Genomic DNA, 20766 nt, shown 5'->3' on the forward strand with positions numbered 1-20766 from the left:
AAGAGGGTAGACCTGTTTCCTACACATCTAGAACTCTTACCCAAACTGAGATGCAGTATGCTCAAATTAAAAAGGAACTTTTGGGAGTTGTGTTCCATGATAATATGTATGGATGAGCTATCCAGATAGAAACTGACCATCAACCTCTAGTCACTATTTTAAAGAAGCCTATGCATTCAGCTCCAGCAAGACTACAGAGAATTATGCTTAGCTTGCAAAAGTATAATTTCAAAATGGTCTATACAAAAAGTAAACTTCTTTATCTGGATGATACCTTATCCAGATTGCCCAGAAATAACACAGAACAAATTGATGCAGAGAATTTTGACTTTGATGTCATGGAAGTATGTAATTTTTCTACCACAAGACTTGATGGGCTGAGAGCTCATACAAAGACTGATCCAATTTTGCAAAAGCTCAACCACTTCATCAATGTAGGATGACTGTCAACGCAATCCTGTGTACTGCCTGAAGTGCAAACTTACTTTCCATACAGAGATTAGATGCATATGGAAGATGGTATCATTTTCAAAGGTCCAAAGGTTGTTGTTCCTACTTCCTTATAATATGAATACATTCAGATTTTGCATTGTGGCCACCCAGGTTCTGACTCTACCAAAAGAAGGGTGAGAGGACTTGTATTTTTGCCTTCTCTGTCAAAAGACATTAATAAAGTGCTTTCTTCTTGTTCATTGCGCAACAGCACTAAGCCACATTTGCAAAAAGATCCACTTCAGCTAAGCCAAATTCCTGAACTACCCTGGACAACAGTAGCAACTGACATATTTGGGTGGAACAGTCAACATTACTTAGTGCTGGCAGATTCTTATTCAAACTGGTTTGAGATCAATGTGCTACCTAACCTAATGTTCAGTGCTGTTATTACTAAGATGAAACATCATTTCTCAGTCCATGGTAGTCCACACAAAGTTATTTCTGACAACGGTTCTCAGTTTACCAGTCAATTGTTTCAGAGATTTGCAACATAGTGGGACTTTATTCATGTTACTAGTAGTCCTGAATACTGACAGTCAAATGGCCTTGCTGAACATGCATTACAGAGTGCAAAGCAATTACTAGAGAGGTCAATGCATGACAATACTGATATCTTCTTGAATTTACTTAATCTTAGAAATATACCCCATGACAACCTACTTGGCTTGCCTGCTCAGAGACTTCTCTCTAGACAAATCAGAACAACCTTGCCTATCAATTCTAGTTTGTTGGTGCCTAATGCTAAAAGAAACAGAGCAATCAAAGCCCAACTTTTAAGAAGTGTTCTTCTCAGAAGTATAGCTATAATAAAGTGAGCAGATTTCTTCATCCGCTAAAAGAAGGAGAGGCAGTGAGGATGCAAAGAGCGAAAGGCTTTGATCAAATTGGTCAAGTGAGAGGTATATGTGCCGAGCCAAGATCTTACTTAGTGGAATCTGAGGGTATAGAGTACAGGAGAAACCACAGGCATCTTCTTTCTGTATCAGACATTATATCAAGCATCATACCTGTGATACAGACTCTAGATCTCAGAGCAACTCTGACAATGTTCATATCGAAGAACATGTCTCAGTATCCATTCCCATTCCTGATGATGTCCCAGTTGTCTCCAGACTTGAAAATCCTTGAAGACAGTCCCCATTGCTAAATTCAATTCTGACTTTTATGTTACAAGATCAGGTCGTATTTTCAGACCTAGTGTAAAATACACAGCAACCTGGACATGATTGTTTTATATGTATCTGATTTTGTATGATGGCATGTCAAAGAATTAGTTCTGTATAATTGCATGTAAGAAGATCATTTCAGTAAATTGCATGTCATTGAATGCTGTCATTTAGTATTTGGGCTATATCTCAAAGAGGGAGGATGTAGATCAGAGCGTCTGTATGTACCTTTAAGAAGCATTTCCAGATGTAAGCATGTGCAAATAAATAGTGAGCATGTGCAGGCAGCAGTGCCATTTTAAGAGAACAGCCAGAGTGTTAACATGTATGAGTATGGTAGTCAGTCTGTTTATAAGTTTATTTAAGTTTAAGTTACAAAGCCTCATTCCTGATGTGTTTCTGTATAATAAAGTTGCATGAACTGAACCCACAAATGTTTGTCTGTTTCATCCTGACAAGATGAGTGATAGCTTCCCCTATCACTTTTACCTCAATGAGATTGTTTGTGACACAATCATATGATTTAATTACAAAAAACAGAAAATAAGTGGTAATAGCAAACAGTGCCTCCAACCAACAGTCAAATCATAAAAACAGAAAAAGGAGGCACTAGACCATGGCTGTAAATAACATAAAACACTTTTAATAAAAATTCAGATATCAGGTGAGCACTTTCGTGGACCATGCCACTTCATCAGGCAATGCAATGAAAAACTCTTCAAATTACATACCTATCAATTCAATTAATTATGCTAATGCATTACCCTTCCCTCTCAGCCAAGTCATACTGCATTCAGCATAAACTCTTGTCAAAATATAATTAAAATGCAGAAAAATTACATATGATATACAATTTACAAGAAAATTTCAACATTGCAGTACATAATAGGCAAAATTAATCCTTCTATATAAAATTCTTACAATAATAACACTGTAGTAGTATAAAAAAATATGTGTAAAAATATATACCATACATAGACACAAACATCTTAAAGTGACATGGCATAAAAAACTACCAACCCTACTTTTGTAGGTTCCTAGCTAATAAAATGGGCTTAATATGCAATTTATCATTGAGACCTTTTCCCATGTTTGCCCTCAGCCTTACAATCCACTCTAGCTCCTTGGTCTCTGTTTTTAACTTAACATCTCCCCCAGTGTGATTAATAGCAACCCTATCTATTACCATGAAATTAAAGGTATGTGTGGCACCATACCTCTCAACATGCCTTGCCAGAGCATTGGTATCTGCCATCCTCGCAATATCATAGAGTCATTCCCTCATCTGATCCCTTAACCTCTGTGTTGTCATGCCAACATAAAATGAGGTGCAGATCAGACAATATGCCAAATGAATAATGTTGGTCCTACTGCAGTTGGCTAAAAGTCTAAATTTGAACACCCTATTCAAATCTGGATGCAAAAACCCACCATTGGGCAGCCATGGTGGTGCAGTGGTTAGTACTGTTGCCTTACAGCAAGAGGTTCTCTGGTTCGATCCTCGGCTAGGGTGCCTTCTGTGCAGAGTCTGCATGTCCTCCCTGTGGTCGCGTGGGTTTCCTCCGGGTGCTCCGGTTTCCTCCCACATCCCAAAGACATGCAGTAGGTGGACTGGACACTCTAAATTGGCCCTAGGTGTGAGTGCTTGTGTGTGTGTGTGCCTTCTGTGGAAGGTTGGGTGCCGGGATGGCAACTCGACACTGTAAAACTCCACTGCCAATCATGAGCGGACAGATGATCCGCTGTGGTGACCCCTAACCGGGAAAAGCCAGAAGAAGAAGAAGGAGTCCACGTGCAAACATAAATTAAATTTGCCACAAGGGAATGTGCCAAAATTGCTCACACTAGGATTCTGTGGTAAGTCCTGCTGCGACCGAGGTCCACATAGTAACCTTTTGAAGTTCTTATTTTTAAAAGTGTATCTCGGGACTTCCCCTACCAATTGTCTATTCTCATCAGCACTCGGTATGTTCCAGTTTCTGCAGTAAACATCCTGCAGTAACCTAACAGTACTGGAATAAGTAACTGACATTCTCATAGGTTTACAAATATCTCCCACTGGCAATGGCGGTGGGGTCCCTTCAGAAAAGTAGGGTTTCCCCTCAAAATTCCTACTCACAGAGACCTCCATGAAGGTTCCCTGGAGCTCATCTTCAGCATAGCCTCTCTGTAAGAATCTCGCCTTCATCTCACTAGGTTACCCTCTCAAATTTTGTACATTTAGCTATTACCCTTGACGTTCTAAGCCCTTGTCCTCTTACAATATTTTTAAAAATGTGCTGGGGGTGCAAATTCTGTCTATGAAGGTAGCTACTTCTATAATAGTCTTTCCTAAAGATCTCTGTTTCAAAATGTCCTCCAGCCTTCTGAATCACCTTCACATCCAAGAAATCAATGGTTTCAAATGAACTTTTCATAGAAAATTGAGGACATTTGTACTCTCATTCAAATAGGAGAAGAATGGTGCAAAAGATAATTCATCACCATCCCAAAGGACAAAAAGATCATCCAAAAACCTCCTATAAAATCTCAAGGACCCTTCAAACTCCCTCAGAAGATGTTCTTTTTCCCACATAGCCATGACAATGTTGGTGTAGCCATTGGCACATGAAGTGCCCATGGCCATGCTATCCATTTGTCTAAATAAAACATCCTCAAACATAAATATGTTATTCTCAAGGATCAATTCCATAAGCAATGATAGTAAATCAACACATTGTGTATCATAAAGGCCATCCTCTACTAAATACTGTCTAAAAAGCTCTATACCTACCACATTAGGGATAACCATGAACAGGGACTGTACATCCATGGTGATCATCAACATTCTCCTGCCCATTCCTAGGGTCCTAGTATATGCATAAAGATCTCTCAAAAATTGTTTAGTGTCTAATAAAATATTATTATTTCTCTTAAGTATAGCCTTTAGATGGCGTTTGACATATATAGAGAGGCGATCCGTAGACCAGCCCCTCCCTGACACAATGGGCCTCATGGGTGGCAACACTAGATGTTTATGGACTGTAGGAAGTCCCTGTATAATTGGTATAACTGGGTCTTTAATAGTAAAGTACTTGAACAAATCTAAACTAATGACACAGCATTGTAAACATTCAAATAAAGCATTATAAATTGACACACTGCATTTTTGTACCTGTTGATAATCAACTCTTTGATAAAACATGTTATCATTTAACATACTAAACATTGCATATCTATAATAAGTATAGTCCATAACGATCAGCGGTCCTCCTTTATCTGCTGGTCTCACTGAAATAGAGACATCATGACATAGAACATCCAGGGCTGCCCTTTCCTCTTTGCTCAAATTATTAAAACATTTTTTAGAAGTATTCCCATCATGCATATTATATATCTCTCTTATGCATGATTTCTGAAAACTTTGGACTGCTGCATTATTAATCAGAATATAACCACTAGGTTTTTTAAAACTGTTTAATAAAGAATCATTACCACTTGCATTACCAAACTGCATTTTAAGCATCAAACTTCATGTGAATGTTTTCAGTTCCAAAATATTGTCTGTAACAGTCATTTTACTTGCTAGAATAAAAGACATACCTTTGTCCAATGCTCTAGTCTCATTGTCCGTCAGCAACTGATGAGATATATTCCAAATTAGCATTTGTTTCCCTGCTGCCACATTCTCTTGATCATCATGGACTGTTCTTCCCCCAATGATGCCTTCCGCTTCATCCAGCCCCTGCTCTGTGAATGGTCATGAAAATGCACCGGTTGAATCGGATAAGGTGTAGTCAAATTCATAGTTGGCAGAGCATCCATACTGATACATCTTTCATTTCCTTCAGTCTGTATGTCTGTAATACAAACTTCATGGTCGACATGCTTGCTACGTGCTCCTCTCTCGACCCATACATTAGCAGCATCTCTCACGCTACTCTCTAATGAATTGGAAGGGGGTGTGGCATTTATTTCAGCTGCCACGCTCATATTCTCCGCCTCTTCTATGACCGAAGTAGTAGCCACAACAGTTGATTGGACCATCGGCTGATTAAGAGCCCCTGTACCAGAAGAATTAACATTTTGTTGATTGACACTATTGACATTGTTATCATTGCTACACTCTCTGGGCCAAACAAAGACCCACCCACTATCAAAGTCCTGCAAGTCCCTATGTATTTTCTTCTTTTTATAGCTAATAAGCTGCCGCTCATAAGCACTTACTGTTTCAATGACAGAGTCAAGTTTCATATCCACAACAATCTGCGGATATTTCGCACACAGTTCTTTTTGCAACCGATAAATATTTAGAGATAAATCAGCCACTTCAGGCTTGAAATAATAAATAAGTAGTTGCATATAACTGCGACAATTAATAGTAGTAAATCAGCCTCTTCAGGCTTGAAATAATCAATAAGTAGTTGCATATAACTGTCACTGTTATTCCATTGCCATTTCAAAGTAAATCTTTGTAAAGAGTTCTGTAGGTGGGCATATTTAATACCCGTAACCCACGTGGGACAATATTCAGGTCTAAACAAGCCTCAAAATGCAGTCTTTGTTATTGTAAACATTTAAACTTACGTAATCATTCTCCAACTTGAATAACTCTTTTTTCATAGCTGCCATGTCGTACTCACAGCTTCCATCTTGCTGGACCGTATGTAACATAGTTCACATACCAGCAATGGGTTCTTCTTCACTTCAAGGAAGTTCTGCAAAGGCTTCCATTCAAGACTCCTTCCTCTTTCCGAATTCAAGGCATTATCCAACCCTAACAGTGGCAAACTGCCATCAGCCATGTCCAATAAACAAAATAATATGACAAAAACAGAAAATAAGTGGTAATAGCAAACAGTACCTCCAACCAACAGTCAAATCATAAAAATAGAAAAAGGAGGCACCAGACCATGGCTGTAAATAACATAAACCAAAAACCAAACGAAAGAAAATGGAACCAACAATGGGTATTGGAGGACTGAAACCACCACAAAATGAATTTGACCTAGGTTTCGTCTTTATTTAGACTTCTTCAGAACAAAATCTGAAGAAGTCTAAATAAAGACGAAACCTAGGTCAAATTCGTTTTGTGGTGGTTTCAGTCCCCCAGTACCCATTGTCGGTTCCATTTTCTTTCGTTTTGTAAATAACATAAACACTTTTAATAAAAATTCAGATATCAGGTGAGCGCTTTTGTGGACCAAGCCACTTCATCAGACAATGCAATGAAAAACTCTTTGAATTATATACCTATCAATTCAATTAATTATGCTAATGCATTACCCTTTCCTCTCAGATCAAAGTCATACTGCATTCAGCATAAACTCTTGTCCAAATATAATTAAAATGCAGAAAAATTACATAAAATTTACAAGAAAATTTCAACATTACAGTACATAATAGGCAAAATTAAGCCTTCTATATAAAATTCTTACAATAATAACACTGTAGTAGTATATAATAAATATATATGTGTAAAATATATACCATATATAGACACAGACATCTTAAAGTGTCATGGCATAAAAAACTACCAACCCTACTTTTGTAGGTCCCTAGCTAATAAAATGAGCTTAATATTCAATTGATCATTGAGACCTTTTCCCTTGTTTGCCCTGAGCATTACAATCCACTCTAGCTCCTTGGTCTCTGTTTTTAACTTAACATATCCCCCTCTGTGATTAATGGCAACCCTATCTATTACCATGAAATTAAAGGTATGTGTGGCACCATACCTCTCAACATGCCTTGTCAGAGAATTGGTATCTGCCATCCTCCCAATATCATAGAGGTGTTCCCTCATCTGATCCCTTAACCTCTGTGTTGTCATGCCAACATAAAATGAGGTGCAGATCAGACAATGTGCCAAATAAACAATGTTGGTGCTATTGCAGTTGGCTAAAAGTCTAAATTTGAACAGCCTTTTCAAATCTGGATACAAAAACTCACCATTGGAGTCCACATGCAAACATAAATTACATTTGCCACAAGGGAATTTGCCAAAATTGCTTACACTAGGATTCTGTGATAAGTCCTGTTGTGACCGAGGTCCACATAGTAACCTTTTGAAGTTCTTCTTATTTTTAAAAGTGTATCTCGGGACTTCCCCTAACAATTGTCTAATGTTCTCATCACCACAAAGTATGTTCCAGTTCCTGCGGTAAACATCCTGCAGTAACCTAACATTACTGGAATAAGTAACTGACGTTCTCATAGATTTACAAATATCTTCCACTAGCAATGGTGGTGGGGTCCCTTCAGAAAAGTAGGGTTTCCCCTCCAAATTCCTACTCCCAGAGACCTCTATCAAGGTTCCCTGGAGCTTATCTTCAGCATAGCCTCTCTGTAAGAATCTTGCCTTCATCTCACTAGGTTCCCCCTCAAATTTTGTACAGTTAGCTGTTAACCTTGATGTTGTAAGCCCTTCTCTTACAATGTTTTTAAAAATGTGCTGGGGGTGCATAGTCTGTCTATGAAAGTAGCTACTTCTATAATAGTCTTTCCTAAAGATCTCTGTTTCAAACTGCCCTCCAGCCTTCTAAATCACCTTCACATCCAAGAAATCAATGGCATCAAATGAACTTTTCAGAGAAAATTTGAGGAAATTCATACTCTCGTTCAAATAGGAGAAGAATGGTGCAAAAGATAATTCATCACCATCCCAAAGGACAAAAAGATCATCCACAAACCTCCTATAAAATCTCAAGGACCCTTCAACCGCCCTCAGAAGATGTTCTTTTTCCCACATAGCCATGATGATGTTGGCGTAGCCATTGGCACATGAAGTGCCCATGGCCACGCCATCCATTTGTCTAAATAAAACATCCTCAAACATAAATATGTTATTCTCAAGGATCAATTCCATAAGCAATGATAGTAAATCAACACATTGTGCATCATAAAGGCCATTCTCTACTAAATACTGTCTAAAAAGCTCTATACCTACCACATTAGGGATAACCGTGAACAGGGACTGTCCATCCATGGTGATCATCAACATTTATGATGATGATTTAATTACTTAGCATAGGTGGAGTGTCACACTTGTGTTACTGCTCCCGCTGTGGAGTTTGTGTTTCATCCACATGTCATTACTCAGTAGACCTACATAGATTGTTGTTCAACTCAAAAAAAGGCAATGTTATATGAATGTACTAATGTTACACAAAAAAAATATATCTAGTTATTCATATCTATTTTAATGTTGGAAGATGATATATAATTGCATGTTGTTATTGCATGGCAGTGGAATGGATATTCAGAGCATGTTGTGTTGTGAGTGCTCCTGTCACATGTGTATTGAGTATTGGTTTATATAGCATAGCGACACATAGAGAATGTGGTTCAATTTTGCAACAGTATGTGTACTACACAATGGAAACATCTTCACTGGCAAAGAAGCATCGATATTGTACTCTCACTGTTGTGTGGACTGTAACATGTATATCGTTTTTATAAATCAAATTGTTCAAATTATATTCTTAACTCCTTTTTTACTTCACACATTGATTTCAGTCATTTGTGATAGCCTTCCATTGTTAATGCCTTTGGCACACAGTCAATGCAGAGGTCTGTAGAGAGCCAAGTATCACAGGTAGGGATTTGGATTTGGTAACATCTGTCTGTCAGACAGCTGTGGTTCAAACACATAAAATAGTTATGACACAGTCAGAGAGCTATCTCCTTCAGGGCTTTTCCTACAAGTTAGTCCATCCATACCCCTTATGACAGGAAAGTGCTATAAGCCCTTCGGGAGTGTTGTTCATGACACAACCAAAATGTCTATTTCTGTGGAGTCCATGATTGGTATGCATCTCCCTCTCATATGTGTCCTTGCATGTATTCAGAAATGACAAAATGCAAATGTTTATTACATGATTGATTGCTCATAGACATTACTTATTTTCAAAATAATTATGCTCTGTATTGCATGTCTTCATCTAAACATTTCTTTATTACTGTAATTCTTTTATGTACACTGTACAGCTTAATGGCAGATGAGGGCTTCCATAAAACTTTTCTTACTGTATGGCATGATGCCAGATCCTCAGAAATTGTGACTGGGTCTCTGTTATCACACTTTCTTGTGTCTTAGTGCTGTAGAATTGCTGTTATGTTGCTGTTCCTTATAATTCCTTGCAAGCATGCCCAGTATAATGATGTATGAAATGTGTGCCATTTACCAGTGGAAAACTTGAAATCATTACGTCATCAGATCTGTGCTGTCATATGTATATTGAGTGCTATTATATTAGCATTTAGGATTTACATGACTATACAACACATGCTTGTTTACTACACATTTATAAGTGATAGACTCATTTCCTATGGGTGCCAATAATGGTTATTGGTAAATACATACCACTTTCTGATGTGTATAACACAACAGCTGGCCAGTTCATTTCTTCTTGTGTATACATGCTGAGGTGGAGAATACAGCAGTGGTATCAGCTTTCATACAAAATTCTATGTATATACATCTCATATACAATCAATGCAGTCTATGCATTTATACCATAAGGTATCTACTACTCTTGCTAATTGTTACCTCAACTCAGCATTTTATTAACATGTATATCACATTAACTCCCCATCGCTACACTATACCTTTATGTCCCTTTCACATCCTTTGCATATCAATTATTAATGTGCATATGTCAAGTATTGTCATTGAGATTATCGTTATATCAATATGTCAATATTTACTGTACAAATGTTTCTTTTGACAATTCAACATGTTTGCCTGCAGTACCTGAGTACAATTTTTTCAGTTCATCTCCCCTCTTATTCATTTCTGCAGTATAACCAATGCTATTTGTGTACGATTCTCCCATTTCACTTTGCCTCCTTCAAAATTCTTACAATGTACTTGCCCTTCATATTTTTGGGCTGCACCTCAAGCTTGCATATTAAGTTTGCCCATAGGCAAGTTGATTTGTTCACATTCTGTGTTTGTGTACAGAAACACCTTTTGATGGCCATGAACACTATTGCTGGCCATGAAAAGGAGCTTGCAAATGTGCAGGCATGCTGGGCAGCATGCATATTCAGTTAGCACTGCTGCTCATTGTGCTAATGTGCTTAACTCATGTAGGCTTAGAGTAATGCTTACACAATTGTTAATGAATCACATTGATAAAACTGATTCTTTTTTGAAAGATATGTAAGGAGATATAATAATTTGCAAAATGCCTTTATCAATGTCTGCTCTGCCTTGAGGTGCAAGAAGTCAGAAGATCCAGGTCTTATTAACCCTGACTTTTAGTAATTCAGTTTGATTTACCAGTGAGGGAGTTGGATCACTCAGTCCAGCATAATAAATGATACGGCATACTTATTTTTATTCATGCAATATGATTGGAATACATCTAATTACAGTCTTTAGTCTTTTAGGAGTACCAGGTGTCATGTATTTGGTCTGTTTACCATTTAAAATATGTGTTTTATTCTGCAACTACTTTTAAAGTAAATTAAGGTCCACATGGGGTCATGAAGTACAGTACTGAATGAGAAAACAGACTCCAAGTTGGATGCGATCATCAGTGGATAAGAATATTTCTGACATATGCTGGTCAAAATGTAGGTGCTTTATGAACAATGTGATTTTCAGGAGTCTAGAAACTAAGGACTAGAACATACCAGATAATGTGACTGTTGTGATGGTTAGTATGCTTTAAGTTTTCACTTGAGAAGATCATCTATTTAGCCAAGGTACTGAGAGTAGACTGAAACAGTATGGCTAAATGCTTTGGTGAGGACTAAAAAAACAATGAGTAACTGTTAACTAGCCTAAGTCAGTTTTAGTAACTATGATACCTGCTAGAGAAAGCATTGCAGTTAGGGTGTTTCTATCTTTGGTAAAGTCACATTGAATGTAGAGAAAATTGTATTTTATATAAGCATTATGTGATTTGTTGATGAATGGCATTTTCAGGAAGTTTTCTGAAGGCAGAGGTAGAGAACTTGGCCTTTAATCAGGTAAACTTGTAAAATGTGAGGGTGGCACTTTGGCATAAGTATGATAGTAACTAGTTTCCATTCTACAAGGCAAAATTGTTGATTAACTGACAGGCTGATGAAATTCCAAATATGGTAGGTTATGCAGTCTTTGTATTCAGTCTATAAACCATCAGTAAATTCTATCAGTAGCAGTGTGGCATACATGGGGAAAGGAGTCTTTCAGTTTAATAGCTTGATTTGTTGTGATTTTGTTTATGAAGAATGAAAGGATGTAGGGTTAATTCTACTGACTGTAATAATTGTTGCTGGGGAGTGGGTACTGAAGTTGCATGAGAAGAAATTCTTATAAGTTAGTTGGTTGTCCTATATTGGGAATAGTGGCTATAATATTGTTGCAACCAAATATTTTATTTTCTTTATACAGAAAATGTTATTTATGCATTTGTTTAATTGTTTTTCTTTCTGTTTGCTTGCTTTTGTATTTAATATGTTTAACATTCCTGTTCATTATAATAGACTGCCTTACCGCTTTTAATTGACTGCTTTAGTGCATGGTTGCAGATGTTGGAAGTGGATGTCATTGGATTTGTAGTTTTCCATGTAGCCCATGCCACATCCCATTATTTAGTCACATTAAAAAGATCATTGATCAGGCAAGGATCCCTGTAAGACAAGGTAGTTGAACAAAGAACACTAATACTAGACAGCAGGATAGATGTATTAATAATTCTGAGTTTTATGTTTTGTGATAAGAAAGACTTAATTGCTGGTCAACTGGTTTGGCCTAGTGAATTTAGGGACTAGATGGTTCAGTCCAAGGTAATGAAGGGGAACCACAGATATTGTTTTTGAAAGGTTCTATTAGGCTCATACTGACATTTCGAATACGCAACTGTATTTTGATAGTCTACGGACAGTTCTTTCAGAAACTTAATGAAGACAGCTGATGTAACTAAGCATGGATTGTATACTAAGCATATAGTTATTTCACAGTAGAAATTTAATGAAAGTTGAGCTACTGCCCGATGTATGGGATCATAAATCATTTCATGATAAGCTGGTAATTTTAGTACAAGATACATATTTCTTTATTAGAAAACATCCTCCACCAACCCCCGGATTTACTAATCTTCCATGCAGGACTAATCTAGTCCTGCAAAGAAGCGGCAGTTTAGGAGGAGGACGGCAGCGCACCATGCATATTAATGAAGGTGCGCTGCCTGACCTCCTAATCCTACATGGAGCGTGGATGAGTGCAGGGGGCGTGTCTGAGGGCAGAGCTCTCAGAATGAACATGTCCCTGCAAAGTAGAACAGCAGAAATTGTAAATAAATGAACGAGACCGCTCATAGGTGCCCGCATATCCCCACCAACAGTCAACAGTCCCCCATGTGTACAACAGCAACAGGACATAAAAATAAAAAGAGGAAACCCCTTTATTTTTTTTTAAAACCCCGAGTGCAGCTAACAGTAGGTGCGTGGGTGTGCCCATCGCTTAGCTACGGTTAAAGCAGCTGAAAAGGCTGAAGAGGATAACAAGGAATATATATGCATATGAAGCAACACAATAATAGTGTAGTGGTCAGAGCATCCGCTAACAAACAGGCATTCCTGTTTCAAGTCCCACTACAGCACATATCATTTTCCATCTGAAATTTGTATATGAACATTTTTTACATATTTTTGCTGTATAACCTACTAAATAACATTTAAATGTGAACTGGAGTACTGCATTAACTGCACATGTAAAGTGTCAGTTTCATAATGAAAAAGGCATTAGGAAGCAGGTTTAAGCACAAATAAGCAGTAGTAAGCATATATAAGCACTAGAAAGCGTGTTTAAGTGTGTTTACATGGGGCTAAGCATTGCCTACACAGATTAAGCAAAGTAGAAGCTAACTGAGTGTAAGAAACTGTAACCAGAGGTTAGCAGTGCTTACCATTGTGCAAACCAACGCAAACCCACTTACAACTGCTTTAAAGTGCCTTAATCACTCTGTACCCAATGACCCATGTTCTGCCCAGCAACAAAATAAACTGCCGCTGCACGGCTCGAACTCAGGACCCCGTATACTATAGTCACAGTAGTTAACCACTAAGCCATCATAACAATACATATGAATGAAGTATCAGCAAACTAATCCTCACCACAGGAAAATCAAACCAAACATGTGAACTGAATCTATGTACAGTGTGAAATGGTATAACCTGCTACATAACATAAGTATGTGAACTGGAGTACTGCAGTAAGGATTGATGTGAGGTGTTATTGTAATTAAGTGTAGAAAAAGTAGAAGTGTAGAACAATGAATACCAGATAGATATAGAACCTGTAATTAATAACAAAATCACTGCCAAAAGGCAACTATAGTGTTAATTAACTATTAAGCAATGCTAACCACAGCACAGCTCAACTTAGTAAGAGTAAGCAATGTATAGAGGAGCCAATCCAATCTGCTTAGTGGTATACCTCCTTAAGCACTGCCAACCTTAGGTAAGTAGGTGTGCCCATAGCTTAGCCTTTTCAGACATGGCCAATCATGGAAAAGTGCAGGTTATTGGCTGTATTTAAACCACGCAGGTGGGAATACGTTCCATAACTGGTTGTAGCTTCCTACTGCAGGCTGAATGGCTGGTGTGGGTGAAGGCACTCATTTTAGAGCACAGCGCAGGGGCATCCAGGAGTTAAAAATCATAGTATGGCTCCTGGTAAAACACCATGAGGAGAGACTACTGCTGGGCCAGTACCAGGGCTTGCAGTATAAAATGTAGGCCTGGGATAGTCTCGCCCATGACCTCACCAGTGCCATAGGTATCCCCTGGACTGGTGAGCAGGTCAGGTACTACCATGCTGACCTGAAGCGGTGGAGGGGGATGTACTGGAACAGTGGATCCAGGAGTCCCGGCAGATGGCTAATGCCCCAGTACTAAGTACTCATTCTACTAAGTAGTTAAGAATTGCCTAGCTTGTGTATACTATGGATAGGTATGGCTAAATATCACTGTATTTCTCTGACAGCTGCAGATGAGCGGGCTGTGAACCAACAAACCCATGATGCTAGGTTGCAAAGGCTGTTTCGTGAGGCAGGTTAGTAATTAGTCTGCATGTACTGTCATAACAAATAAATATAAGAGCCTTAGAAAGTGTTGTACCAGTAGAAATAAATGTGTAATCGTCTGTGAATAAAGCTATAACCCCTGGAGTGCTTCTCTTTACTCTTCTGTCATATGTTGGCAAACTGTTACATACTATAAATAGTACTGTTGTATTTTAAGTAGTGTCACCCACACTGTGGTATGCAGATAAAATGTGTATTTAGTCCTGCATAACAATGTTGGAAGTGCCAAGAGATCAGTCATATTGTACAAGTGAGGGGAGACTTAGATAGAAAACAGTAGAAAGCTTTACATCATTTCCCTGATAGCACAGTGTACAGTGATGTTAGCTATAATTTTTGTCACACATAGCAGGGGTTTGAATCCTGGGAATACTACTAAGTTGTATGCATAATCATACCCCACAACTGTACAGATATTGTTACAATGTTCAGATAGAAAGCTGTATGCATAATTACATCCAACTACTGTACAGAATTTGCTAGAATGTTCAAACTGAAAGTTGTATGCATATTCATGCCCCACAACTGTTCCAATCTGTCCAGCATGTCCAGATAAATGGGCTATATCACCAGCCTGGTACCCCATCCCCCTGAAAAATCAGTATGATGATCCAAGAAATGTAGGCAGCCGTTAGTGACATATAACTGACAGTCAAATTTGTACATAGTCATAGAATGTATATGAACACAAACCTGTCATTCTAGCACATCACCCAAAGTGTATGACAGCAATTCTCAACATATGTTGCATTAACACATGCATCTTGTCATGCCTGTATGTAAGACACAGGTCAAGTATATAATAATCTATAAACATACCAGTGTACAATATAAGACATGTAAGGGAAAGATCACTGCAGTGACTAAGAATGTTGTGAAAACTACAAGGATATATTAGTTGTTAATTGAACTCTCTCTCTCACCCCTATCATATGTGCAAAATAACCCAATGACACTCCTCAACTGGTATGTGTACACTCCAAACATTTGTTGGGACATATGTCCTAATGGTTTATAACTATTCACATTTGTTTCTATGTATGTGCCATGTTAAAATACACCCATATTGGTGGCCTGTTGCCATCAATGAAACCTGCATGCTCTTGTAATGGCCACTGTTGTTCCATATTAAGCATGTGTTCTGCTTGCTCTGCAACTGTGTTAAATCTGGTGTTTTGGGTTAATGGGAATTCCTATGCATGCTGTTATAACTAATCCTGAATGCTGTTGACTGTTACTAACCCATATCTGTCATAAACCTGCTACAACATAGCTCGTATGGGAAAGCTGGTCCCAGTGGACTCACCTGTCCCACCTCAGCTGGCCATGGCATTGGGCACCAGCACATCTGGGGCCCAGGCTGGGACCTCTTCCATCGTGGGCCCTGCACCACCTTTGGGTGGAAATGCTGCAGGGGATGGGGCTCACACCCCCTTGGAGTGGGTGCGGAGGGGAACCTGTCACCCATCAACAGGTCCAGGCTGTGGTGCATAGGGAGCTAGATCTGGAGTATCAAGACTGGCTACGCCAGCTTGAGGGCTGAGTGGTGCAATTAGAGGGTGAGCCTGCCCCTCCTACACAGCCCCCAGCACAGCCACCTTTGGGGCCGTGAAGATGCAGTGGTGACTGCCCATGGGTGAGGACCTCAATCCCACTGTTTCCAGTTGGAGACTCATGGGCTCATGAATTCCAAACACCCCTCCCCATCCAAGGTGTTTACCCCCACATGTGTCATATACTGCCCCTGTATGCATCTTGTTTGTCTTGTCTGTTAACCTACCCAGCCGACCTCCCCAAATATTCCTACTACCCCTCCACAACATCCCACTCTCACCTGAAAAAAAAGGGCAATCTGTTCCCACAAAAAAATCTCACCCCATACATAACTGTCCATTTTGCACATGTGCTCACTGGACACATGTAATCTGGTCTAATCGGCATCGCAGTGAATATATGTTGGCCTTATCCCTCTCCCAGGGATTTGATGGTCCAAATGTACCTCCAAATTCACTGTATATGCACAACTGTTGCTGTAGAAGAAATTGGCAGCTATGGACCTTTCCTATACCCTTCCTGCACATGCCTAGCTATTTTTCCTACTGTCTTTCCCTTTTTGTGCCCCTTTTTTCACCACTTTCCTATCAACCCCTTTTTCTTTTCTTTTAAAGAAATTAGCATGGGGGTAAGCAGCAGTAAGCACTTTTAAGCAGCAGTAAGTGGTTTTGCATAGATTTGCGAGGGGGTAAGCTATGCCTACTCAGGTTGAGCAATTCCAAAGCTAACTGAGTGTAAGAAAACATAAGCGCAGGTTAGCAGTGCTTACCGTCACACAAATCTGTGAAAATCTGCTTACAACTGCTTAAAAGTGCTGTAATCACTCTGTATCTAATGGCCCTTGTTCTGCCCAGCAACAAAATAAACTGCCTCTGCAAGACTTGAACCCAGGACCTTGCACTCCATACACAAAGGGATTTACCACTAAACTATGGTAGATATACATAACCTGATGTTTTCACAAACATATCATCCAGCACAATCAGTCAACAGTACAAGAAATGTATTAATATCATACCACACAACCTGTTAATGCAAGAAGTCTGGACAAAGTATGCCACAATGTGGGTGCAAATAGGGATATATGTCAACTAATGCTCTAATACACTTAAAATGTTGCTAGTTACACAGTTATATTTATTAGAACACATATGTAGAAGGAGATGAAGTCTGAAACACAAAAGTGTCGACACAAGTTACTGACTTCAATGTTACGATCATCCATGTCAATTGCCAAGAGAATGAGGTACAGGCCAAAATATGAGCCGAACATGCATTGACATATGGACAGATATAAATGTAAATGTAGACAGATAGACAGCTATATGTATATATATATATATATATATATATATATATATATATATATATATATAGATATATAAAACTGACAAATAATCATATAGCATCAGTTGTATATGGATTCATGAATATGTTCATATGTATGTATATATGTGTGTATGTATATATATATATATATATATATATATATATATATATATATATATATATATACATATATATAGCTATATGAGATATATGTAGGTACATACACATATACACAGACAAAAGGTATTAGTAGCCATACATATGTAGAAGTAGTGTGGAAGTACTGGGTACAAACTATATCCCTCAGCCACAAGCCCTTTAACTGTCACCTGTGAAATGTGTAGTATGGCAACCATTTCCACAAATGGGAATACTGACATTAAACATATACCCACCCACAATTCAAAGGACATGACACAACACACAGGTATGCATACACAGATAACCTTTATTTGTGCACTATACAATAATGCATGGCAGTACTTACACCACATAAAGTTTGAAATATGTAATCAGTGATGAATGAAAGTCCCACACAAAACAGTAGATGCAAGCAATGCGGATATATACCATACTATGCTGTCAAGGCCAACGCCTTCAATTAGTACAACAGTAGACACAGGATTTGTCTTCAAGATACGTAACAATCATCAATTACAGATGTCGTTCAGCAGCCTCCAATTACACCCTGTAGTCAAGCCCTAGGGGGAAAAGTAGCACTTGTGTTAATGTGACAGTATCTTGTACATAACATTGCTTAACCTAACATCTCACTATCACACTGAATGACCCTCGTCTTAACAGTTATATCCCTGAAAAGGTATCACAGCCTAGGTCAATGGCATTGAACCCCACCCCCCCACCCCCATAAAAGGCTGTATAAGTGCAAGGAACACTGTGTACCAGACACTTACCTCTGAAATGTACAAGGGCACATATGTGTTCTCCAGCTGTTGCCCCCATATATATGGACTTGGCCCAACAGTTGGTGTGGGAGTCCATAACATGACTGGGATGATAGCAGTAATGCTAGTGGCAAAAAATGATAGGCCATTACCTAACAACCCCTTTCCGTATCACAGCAGGACAAAGACTGGCATATATGTGGAGGACAGAGGCAGGAACATAGGGCCATATTTGCATTATTGCTGCTACACACCCTGGGAATTGCTGGTGTTACAGGATTTGTTGCAGCATACCCTTATGCAGGAATACAACATGGAAATACAAATGGATGTAGCCATGTACTGATAGCACTCAACAGACAGAATGCCACTGATATATCTGGGAAAATACCTGTGTGGTGTACAGACAAAACCTAACAGCCAATCCTCCTGGTATCATAAGGATAGGCCCACAGTTGAGAGCTATGCAGACAGACAACATTCCATGCAAAAGTACCATGCACACAGAAACCCTTTAAGACCAGCAAGATACAATGCACACAACAACACTACTCACGGTGTCTGTAGGTCTGGAACCTTACCCAAATGTGTATCTGGCCTGTGTCTGCAGGTTCTGCTGTAAGAGGTATTGCTACCTGCTGTCTGTAACACTGATGTCCACACACAGGAAGGATGTCATCCATACTGGAAAGGTAAAGGGACAACGCCCACAGAAGTCAGCATTTTAAAGTACAGGGTTGCCATGACAGTGATTATCTGAAGTACTACACAGCAGGCTGCATGCAATTAGCAAATGATGGACAGTGATTGGTGCAGAGACCATCACCTGATCATGTGCAATACCTACAAAAGCATGCTGCAATCTATTCAAACCAGTTTAATCACTCTACTGGAGAGAGAGTGAGAGAGAGAGAGTGAGTGAGAGAGAGAGAGAGAGAGTGAGAGAAAGTGAGAGAGAGAGTGAGAGAGAGTGAGAGTGAGAGAGAGTGTGAGAGAGAGTGTGAGAGAAAGTGTGAGAGAGAGAGAGAGAGAGAGAGAGAGTGAGAGTGAGAGAGAGAGAGAGAGTGAGAGAGAGAGAGAGGGAGAGGGAGTGGGAGAGGGAGAGGGAGAAAAAATTAACAACTTTAATAAAAGTAACAAAGCTCAGGGTTTTGTTACAGTGGAAAAAACATAAAAGGTATGTGAAACAGATATGTATTTACTTGCATGTAGTATATGGCATAGAATAATTGGGTGTATAATGTGAAATTATATATATGTGCCATCAGTACTTGTTCTTGTAATGATGTTCTGCTCAACAACTGCTCTGGACAATCGTGTCAGTCTCTGTGGGCAGTGGGACATACATGTCAACTGTGCAAATCAGCAGTGAATGGCAAAGATGTGACCTATGATATCTGTGTTCTGTACATTACAGTGGCCAATGGCTGGTGATGGTATTAATACTGCCATGATAGACACATGGGTGTGAGACCACACCACCTGCAGGACAGTCATGTTAAAGTGAAGCATAGCATGCCCAACTGCCATAGCATTATAATAGGCTTATCCAAAATCTGTCACCATATATACTCCCCTAATGTTAGTCTGTGTTCACATGTGACACCTGTCTGTGTTGCAGCAAGGCACAAAAGTTCAGCTATGAAGTTAAGGGAGTTACAAGAGTGTGAAACAGATGTTTGTATGCACCCCACATACAGATACATATATGTGTGATACATATTCACAGCTGTGTATGTCTACAGAACCTCGGACAGTTTTGTATATATATATATATATATATATATATATATATATATATATATATATATATATATATATATATATATATATATATATATATATATATATATATATATATAAAAACAACACATAATGATATGTACACATATCTGCACATATATATATATATGTATATATATATATATATATATACATATATATATATATATATATATATATATATATATATATATATATATATATATATATATATATATAGTTATATGTATACATACAGATATATATATATATATATATATATATATATATATATATATATATATATATATATGTGTGTGTGTGTCTGTGTGTGTGTATGTCTACAGATATATATATATATATATATATATATATATATATATATGTATATACACAAACAGACGCATACACACATATACATAATACTGACATGTATAGGTATACATATATATATATATATATATATATATATATAAATGCATTCTATGAGCATCT

Source organism: Protopterus annectens, chromosome 5.part0 (genome assembly GCF_019279795.1).
Source record: "Protopterus annectens isolate FY-2018-M chromosome 5.part0, PAN1.0, whole genome shotgun sequence".
NCBI lineage: Eukaryota > Metazoa > Chordata > Ceratodontiformes > Protopteridae > Protopterus > Protopterus annectens.